Genomic DNA, 10,212 nt, shown 5'->3' with positions numbered 1-10,212 from the left:
ACATCTCACAACTAAAAGCTGTATTCAGTAGCGACTCAGTAGTCTGTGGTATATCATCCAGCATGCTATGATTATACAAATAATACTAGTAATAATAACAAATGTACCTGTGAGGTTGGAAGTGAATAATCTGACTCCTTTTTCCCCCATCAGCTCTGTGTGTGTTCCCATTTCCACCACTGTGCCATCCACAATGCCCACGATTACACTGCAATCTGAGTGGGAGAAAGCCGATGAGCAGTAATAATAGTAGTTTGACCTCTCCTGGCCTATAAACAAAATACCCAACTGTAATTCATGTCCCCTGTTGCTTGATGGTTTAGAGTAATTCCTCTAATTTATCATATTGATACTGCTGTTACATCCCATTGATCTCATTTGCTGAACACCAGTACAATCCATAGTTCTTTCACAACTGACTTAAAGTATTACCTGTTTCCTTTCCTGACAGGCTGGAGTCGAAACCTGCCTTCTGTTTTGGCTGTTTCTTGCTTCTGCTTTCACTGGAGTATCTTTTGTTGTTTAAAGTTCTATGGGACAAAAAGCTGGGAATACTTCCATGGATGCTGGCTTATTGGCAGAGGGTACAACTGTGTTTTACTCTCTTAGGTCCCTCTGGTTCCAACAGTGGGACACTCACTATTCAACACAAGGAAGCATTACCCAACATTTCCTCGCCAAAGTGTTTGCTCTTAATAGCTAGATTTGGGCCTCCACTGCCCCTTAAAATGTGGATTTTATAATCTAATAATTTGTGGAGGAAAGCTATTGACCTCATTCAAGTGCAGAGGCCTTGATTTCCAGGAGCAGGCTTGCAGGTTGGTACCTGAAGCCTATTTAAGTTAACTGTTCTGAGTTAAATATTCAAACAGATAAATTGTCTGAAGTGTTACAGTGAAGGCTCATTCCCTCAAATGGCTGCTGTGTGGTAACAGCCCCCAGCTGGATAAGCCAAGTGGAAGTCATTGTTTCAGTAGTGGTGAGGTGGAAGATACAAGAATATTGCCACAGAACAGCAGGCAGTCTTTTCTGCAGGGGAAATTACCCATGCAATTTCTACAAATCTGTCACAGACAATGATAACTGTCACTTGTATCCCTTTCCCGAGTTTAAGTTAAATGTATGAAAAGAGAAATGAGGGTTATATCAATGACAAAGCACTTTTTCCAGTTCAGTGTGAGCTTGTGTCTTGTTTTCTGTGCCTGGAGCAGGTGCAGTGTCATCAAATAGGAGTTTTTTTTTAGGACTGTACACCACAGCTCAGTCAATAGCCATTCCTCATTTCTGATCCCCCCCCCAGTTTCTGCTGATTTCCCCTTTCAACAACAGTGGTAACATTGTTCTAAAAGAGGAATACAAGATCTATCATTTTTGCATCGTGAATAATTAGTTTTTAATAGTATATGACCTGAGTGCAGGTAAATGGAAAGGTCCCCCTTGATTTCTATGTTTAGTTCAAGCTACAAAAAAAAATGGGAGCTAAAAGTAATGTTTTCCTTCCACATAACATTTCCTCCTCCTAGAAGCTGAATACCAGTGCAAACTCACTCTAATTCAGAGTGCTTGCCCTCTGACATTATATATGTGAACGGATCCACTGGCAACAGCAGTGATACATGCAAGCCCAAATGACTTGTGTCTCGCTGAGGCAAGGCAGTGCGTTTACAATATTATGAGAGCTGCAATTTCCATTTTCTACACAAGGTGGCTGCCGAAAATCACTGTTGGCTTACACTGTTGCCTTTTTTTTTTTTTTTTTTTTTTTTAAACAAAAACAAAAAAACCCACCAAAAACAACAACCCAGAGGGACAGATCTCCCCTCCTTGGGACCAGCATATAAAACTTTCTCAGGTCGAGGTGTCATAGATGTCATTCTGGTTTTTAAAAGGCATTTTAATGGTTCACTCAGCCACCTTGCAATTCTGGAATTGGTTCTTCAAACCTTTTACTTTCTACTCCATCTCTTCATTCTTAGTTATTATTTTTAGAGAGACGAGTTATGTTTTATAAATAAGTCCACCACATAAAAAAAAAAATAATGAAAAAAAAACCAAAAAACCAGCCAGTTTCTATTCAGCATCAAATTTTCTGTCAATCTTTTCCTAGAAAGAAATATGTTTGCATATTGCAACTATAAAATCCAGAATGTTATCATACACATTTTGTTAGATTGTGTTGCAGGTATAGTTTCTTAATCATTTTCTTTGTCTTGTCTTACACCAGTTATAGTTATCCTAAAGAGAATGGCTACTTGGCTGACCATGTTGATGAACAGAGCAAAGCATCTTTATTAACATAAATGTAACCCCAATGAAGTTGTTTTCCAGTTTTTCATTCATTCATTCTGGAGGCATCCTTATCTTCTCTTCTTTGATTACAAAGGGAGCCTTGATGATTAGTTTAGGCTAAAAATCTAACTTCTAGGTGCTGATGAGAACCTGGGAGGTTATTTTGCAGGAAATAAAAGCATTTTTACAATCCCTAAGTGATTAATTTCTTTTTTGCCCTTACAGTCAAGGCAGCAAACTTTTAAACCTAACCATGAATCTAGGTTTTTGGCTTGATACTTACATGAATGTGTTTCACCTACTGAAAGAACAGTCTCAGCAGCACAATCAGAAGCCAGGACAGCTCTCTGTATAACAAAGCCCCTAACATTTGTTTATAAATAGCTTCCCAGAGCCAGGAAACTCCAAATACTCTCGCTACCAATGCTGATTAGGAGGTAGTTTTCAGCTGTTATACCTATGCTGTTAGAACCTTACTGGATACTCTGATATCCACCTGCAGAGGAAAAAAGAGAACTTCAAAAAAGAAACAAACAAAACAAACAATGTAGTACAACTGTTGTACAGGCTTCCTATGTCATCCCTGTTTGTCACTGTGGCAGAAACATCTGATTTACGCTCTCCAGCCTCCTGGTCCTTTACAACCAGGCTGCTCTGGTGCATTAAGGTAGTCTTCTACTGAATGCTGTGAGGTTTCTGGCAGCCCCTTTCATCCAGCTTGTTGATACCCCTCTGGGTGGCAGCCTTGGTCCCATTCATTTACCCAGGTTTGGTATCATCTGTGAACTTGTTGAGGACACAGTCTTTTTCACAGTCCATGTCACCAATGAAGGAATCAAATAATAGCAACCCTGGAGAAACACCACTTGCAACTGGCTACTGGCTGTGCTTTGAACTTGGAGCATTACACAGCTGGGTTTTCACCAGCTTTGTAGTCCATCCACTCAATCAATATTTCCTTATTTTGAATGTTTCCATATCTAATACTAAAGAAATATAAAATAAAATCATTGAGTCACTCAGGATGGAAAAGACCTTAAAGATCATTGGGTCCAACCATGACTTAACCATACCACTCTAACTAACAACACTCTGCTAAATCGTGTCCCTGTTCACCACATCCAAACAGTTTTTAAACACATCCAGGGATGGTGACTCAACCACCTCCCTGGGGAGCCTATTCTGTAAAGAAGCGTTTTGTAATATCCAACCTAAACTTACTCTGGCACAACTTGAATGTTATTTTCTTTTCACTCAGAACTATTTCAAAATTTCTCTCTGCTTTATGGTACAGTATTTACTGTCCAAATTAATGGAAACGTACCATATATGGTTGCAGAATCCCTATTCCAGCTACATTTGGAGTAAAAGGAACAATTGCTGAAAACCAGGGATGGGAAAATCTACCATATAAAGAAAGATGAAAAAGGACTGGAACTATTTCACCAAGAAGAGAATGGAAAGGACATAATTTGTATATATGGTATACAGAAAAAGAGACTGGAAAATTCTTTGTTCTGCCTGTGCAAGAGCAACAGCATAATTTTAATATCCAAAAACAATAGAACTGTTCGTCTGGAACCCAGCAGGAACACTACATCCATTTCCAATTTTTTTTTTTTTTCTAGCTGTATGTCTAATATATTAATCCAGGCTGGATGTGGCTCTGGGCAGCCTGGTCTAGTGGTTGGTGACCCTGCCTGTGGCAGGGAGGTTTAAATTATGGTCCTTTTCAACCCAAGCCATTTTATGATTCTATGATTCTATGATTCTATGATATTAGCCTAGACTATACTGGACCTTATGTGCCCTTTTTGTGTGTAATTTTGCCTTACAAACTTGGTTGCAAGTTCACTGTTTAGGTATGTACTTCCATTATTCTTCATTAAGAAAAGATGAATATTATAAATGAGTAATCTGATGCAAGACAAATATTTCTTGGATACAGAAGAGCTGCAAACATGAGAAATCTTGCTGCCTCTTCATACACAGAACACAGCTTCAGAGGGCTGCACCAAGGCATTCAGACTTGCCTGAGAGTGTGCAGAAGCTGTGTAACAAATAGCAGATACAGGTCATTTCAAGATAAATGTTAGTTCAACTGCAACCAATTTTCTGCCCTTTCCCATGGGAGATTCATGAGCCTATTTTTAACTTGGATTATTATTCCTTACTATGTTGTGATAGCCGCAGGAGTATTGTTTTCAGTTTATCAAAGTAAATGTTTACTGGGAAAAAAAGAACTTATTCAGATGGTATGTAAAATGCAAAAAAAGCCAACAACAACAAGAAAACAAAAACGAAAACAAACTCTAAACCACTGAACTCCTTTATTTTGGAAGCAAAAAATCATAGCAAAAATATACTGAAAGCACTGATCCAAAACCTTATGAAATGAAGGTCTCAGGGTTTAGTAAGGAAAATGTGGAGAAAGATCATTTTCCAAGAAAGGTGTAGCTTGTTGCATTAACCACCTAAGGAACTTGCACCTTAAAACAAAATCTCTCAGCCAACCCACTGACTTTGCCTTGGTGAACAAAAGGGCATGCACATGGATTGCTTCCACGGTCCTGAGCCTTTGCTGCTGATGGTGGTTGAGTATGCCCTGTAACATTCTAAACTGGAGGGCTGAAGACTTCTCTGATAACAGCCTCCTGAGGCCTCACATCTGCTTCCCTTCCCTTCCCTTCCCTTCCCTTCCCTTCCCTTCCCTTCCCTTCCCTTCCCTTCCCTTCCCTTCCCTTCCCTTCCCTTCCCTTCCCTTCCCTTCCCTTCCCTTCCCTTCCCTTCCCTTCCCTTCCCTTCCCTTCCCTTCCCTTCCCTTCCCTTCCCTTCCCTTCTCCTTTTAACCTTTGTTCAATTCTAGAAGCAAATAAGAACTTAATACAGCTATGCACTAGATTCATACAAACCATGCTGCAATTTAAGTCTTCCTATTCCACACCAGCAGATGCATCTGTATGAATATCATTAGAAACTATGGATTTCACAAAGAGCTTTGCAGGTGCTGTTGAGAACAATAAGAGGTATGGTAGAGCAAAAGGATGGCAGTATAAAAAATAGCAAGGCATACTTGTTTGTCTGAGATATTCTGGATACAACAGAGACACACTATATGCTTGCATATTTTACTTGGCAGAAAGTAGTTGTTATAAGTATTTTTGGATATGAAAAAAACTGATTAGAAATCACAAGTGGTTCCATCACCTTCTGTGCTTGTGTAAACACTTTATGTGATCTTAGTTGTTTTTTTTTTAATCAATAATATATATAAGCGGAAAGTGTAATTCATATTCAAGTTTATCATCAGCAGTCTAGTTTAACAAACTCTTCCAACATCAGCGAGAGTTGAATTTTAAATTGCCAGATTATATATTTAGTACCTTTCAATACGAAACTGAGGATTTGTTTAAAGTCCCTGGTTCAAATTTGATCTATTATTCAAGGGACAAATTCGACCTAAAAATTCAGAAAAGAAATACAATAATTGGTACAATACAAGGCAACATTATGACCTCCATCAGCATATTCCTCTTACAAGACATGTCAGAATGCAATCTTCTGCTCCTTTAGATTCAGATAGTGCATCATAGTGTATGAAATTCTCGTTTAAGACTGGTGATTTGTTCCATGTACTGCATGTAAAGCAGAAGCTCAGACAAGAAATGGTTATTTTACTGTTCCCTTTATATGGTATTAAGCTCATCTGGAACTGCTGATTTATAAATTACACGCATAAAAATATATCATTGTAAATAGCACAACACACATGAGCTATACAGTCCACAGCTGCAGCTGAAAATATTAAGCTCTGGTTAGATATCTGCTTTTATGAAAAATGTTCCTATCTGAGAAGCATCTTTCCATTTTCTTTCCTTTGTACTCATACTCGATGTATTTGGTAGAATGTCTAGGATTTGTAAGTTCCTCTCTAAACTGTATAGCTTTTGCAATACTTTCTTTGGGCTCTTCCATTCAAGTTATTGCTGTCTCCTCTTATTTCAACCAGCAGTGATGCAAGTTGGCTTTGTGCTGCTCCTTGTCTTCATAGAGGAATGATACAGATGTCCCAGCAGCAAACAAAAGAGGGAGGGAATGGCTGTGCAACCCACAAACTCTGACCCATTTATAGTAAAAGACAAGAAATGCATTTTTAAATGTCAGCTCTTTCCTCTGCAAAGGATAAAGATTCTGTTGCAAAATAAAATAAAATAAAATCATGTAGAACTTCATTTCCGATGAAAGATTCCCTAAACATGCTAACCATATTCAACACAAAAGTGATATACACCGATTTCATAGTGACTAATGTTGCCTCAGAGAGAACTCTGACATTCACAAATTCAGCAAAATTTGATAATTATTATTTTATTTGAACAATTTAAAATATTTGTATTAATAGTATTGCAAACAATAGTAGATTTCTATATGATATATGAATTTATATATATAATTGTATCACATGTAAAAAGATGCACACATTAAATGTGTTGTTGCTCACAACATATTTATACACTGTATCTTACAACATTCTTATTTTCTTTCTGCTGGACATATGCATATATATGTTGTTCTGAAAGAGTGATTACAGAAATTTGGGTTAGTTTATGGTATTTGCTTCCTACATTAATTAAATGATTGATTTTACAACATAATTTATTTTTTAGAAAGAGCTATGATCAGTTTCGCCATGTTGAGTAATTGCATGCTTATAGGCACAGACACAGTTTAAACTTAAGAACGTTACTGTCTTTTCATATTTTTCTATTAGACTTATAACAAGCTTTATTTTCTTTTCCATACAGATTGAAATCTGACCTTCCCTCTCCCCAAGTGCAATGTTCTTGACTCAGACAGTATTTGAAAATTCTGGCAATTCTCCAAATGATACGTTTAAAGAATATTTTTATTAGCATCTGATTTGTGTTTGTTGGTGACATGTCTGGCCCTCACACAACCAATAGCTTGCCAAAACATAAGTTCTGTGGGATAGCTTCAGTTTTACACTGAGTCTTTTCTGGATTCACACAATTTAATTATTTTTTTATTTTTTTGAGAATTTCTATGGCCTGCTGAATTAACAACACAATTCTGATAGAAATAAACATTCCCTACTGTCAAAAGCGAATACAAAACTTACAGCTATAGACCATAAAAATCAACTTTTTCCTTGATCAGAAACTTCTAGATGATGGGAAAAAGTGTGAAGACAATATGCAGCTTGGATTAAGAAAATGTTTTTCTGAAACAATAAAACCATTTATTCTTAAATGACAAGTCATTTCTCTATGAAAGTTGCTGCATTTTGGAATGGGCTTTTTATTTACGACATTTCCTTTTCAATTTTCTTTAACTTCAGAAAAGTCATGGATGAGCATTAACAGAGAGAGGCCTTGTGTTTCAGTCTTACCAAAGCATTTTCTTTGCACATATTGCATATTTCTAATATGTGGAACATATCAGCAAAAGCTAAGGAATTTAGAAAGAAAAATGCACATCTACCTCCCTAGGCTGTTGCCTACCTTTAAGCCACTGTTATCCACACTAGCTCTCCAAATTCATCCAAGTATCCATCAAGGCTTCATTTTAGGAACAAAGCCACAGATAGGGTTCCTTCCCAACTCCAAGCTCAAACCAGGTTTTAATAGTGGAGGAATAGACACCAGCCTGAATTTGAAGCAAAGTAGAAAAGCTCTTGGTCTACTCTGACGCTGCACCTTTTCTTACACCTGTTTTAACAGCTCTTTCAGTGGCTGGTCCCCTTAAGCTGCAAGCTGATGAAAAGAGGTTTTAGCAAGGTGGAAGTTGGCCTCTTCTCCCACGTAACAGTGACAGGATGAGAGGTAATGGCCCTAAGTTGCAACAGGGGAGGATCAGGTTGGATATTAGGAAAAATGTCTTTGAAAGAGTAGTGATGCGTTGGAGCAGGATGCCCAGGGAGGTAATGGAGTCACCATTCATGGAGATTTTCAAGAAGGTGGATGTGGTGCTGAGGGACATGGTCTGTGGGCATGGTGAGGATGGGTTGGATGATCTCAGCAGTCTTCCCCAACCTTCATGATTCTGTGATTCTGTGAGGAGAGGTTTTGGTGGCTCTCCATGCAACGCTGTGCTAGCCAGCTTCATCATGACAGGATGTATGCAAGACGGAAGGAGATTTAAGTATTTTTAAAGACCACAACAAACTGTCTCTGTGGTCAAATACTTACAGAAACTTCAAAAATACAAAATTACTTGCGGAACTGATTAATGCAATATTGCAATTTCATAGAAAAACAGATTACCTTAGAAGGGACTTTAAAAATCATCGAGTTCCAGTCCCCTGCTGTAGGCAGAGCTGCCGCCCACTGGATCAGGCTGCTCAGGGCCCCATCCCCAGCCTGGCTTGAACACCTTGAACACCCACAGTTTCTCTGGGAAGCCCATGCCAGTGCCTCACCACCCTCTGAGTAAAAACTTTCGTCCTAACATCTTCCTTCTTTTAGTTTAAAGCCATTCCCCTTTGCCCTAGCACTGTCACACTGTGCAAAAACTTTCTCTTGAATGATTACAAGGTCCTTTTAAGTACTAGAAGGTCTTAATGAGGTTTCTCCGGAGTCTTATCTTCTCAATTTGAATGACATTTTAAATGTACATCATTCGTAATGTAACCTTCTGACACTTGTGCCTCTTCTCTTTGCTTCATGGTTGTTGTTCATCAAAACACTATGTAGCATTTTAGCTCCTAAAACAGTGACTGATTTTATAATCGAGATCAAGAGAATTCACTTTGAATATATCTTTTGAACTTGTATGTCTGGGTTCACAAATACAACCAATGTAACGAGCTGAAGAAAACACACATATAAAAGTGATGTTCTGAGAACATAAAAGGAAGAAGGAAATGAAGCTCAGTGAAAATATCTGAATTTACTTCCCCTCATCTTCAGTCCTGGCTTCAGGGACTCCTTAGTAAGAACAACACCCAGCAGGATGATTGCACAAGAAAAGCTGTGTAATCCAGGAGGCATTATCATGTAGTACATTCATAAGGTTGTTCACCTGGGATAGCAGCAATGCCACAATTTTCTTGATAGGGAATTTAAATGGTGAAAGTCATTAATTGGCTGAATTTTTCTCCTGCATGTGAAAACAAATCATGGTTGCATGATTTACTTGTGTTTTTAATCAAACGTTATCTCTCGGGAGGAGACCTGACTGCTCACTGGGAATTTTCTTGCACTGCTATGCAGAAAAGCTATTCTCTTTTTCTAGAGACAGAATTTGTCTCTGTTTGAGCTCTATTAGTCACTAGCAGTGAATGCATCAGCTACCACTTCTCAGTAGGCAATAACAATGACTGTGACCACAGCGGAAATCCAGGCTCCTTACAGTCTCTTCCTTCTTTGCTTTTGTTACACAAGATTTCATATTATTCATGATGGGTGATCTTTTTTAGCTTGGGTTTCTTTACATGACTGATTTAGATGCTCTAAAGTAACAAAAAATTAATAAAACCTGACTAGACACCACCTTATTACAAAAGCATTGGTAAATAGCATAAATAAAAATTCATTTTAAAATCAAACAGGATATATATATTTTTTTCCCCAGATCTCTCTGATGTGACTAGGAAAGCAAACCAATATATTTCAGGTGAAGGAGGTAGTCCTTCTTTTCCTTACACCTCTTTAGAGCTACATGGTGCTTTGTAAATTACTTGCAACTAAAATAATCAAGAATAGCTTCACAGAAAGGCAGGTTAAATGGACCCTCTAGGACTAACAGAATTGAAGATTGACTTGGCTTAACAATGCCCCTGAAATACTTGAGCACACAGTATTCCAGGGACTCAGTTTATCCTCTTGCATTGAACTGCACAGTTTCAGGTACAATTATGGAAATAGGAAGAGATCACAGGAAGTTAATAACAGCTATTGAACC

This window comes from Tympanuchus pallidicinctus, unplaced genomic scaffold, assembly GCF_026119805.1.
Source record: "Tympanuchus pallidicinctus isolate F22 unplaced genomic scaffold, pur_lepc_1.0 scaffold3, whole genome shotgun sequence".
In the NCBI taxonomy this organism is placed as follows: Eukaryota; Metazoa; Chordata; class Aves; order Galliformes; family Phasianidae; genus Tympanuchus; species Tympanuchus pallidicinctus.
Note: the sequence above shows the minus strand (reverse complement) of the source record.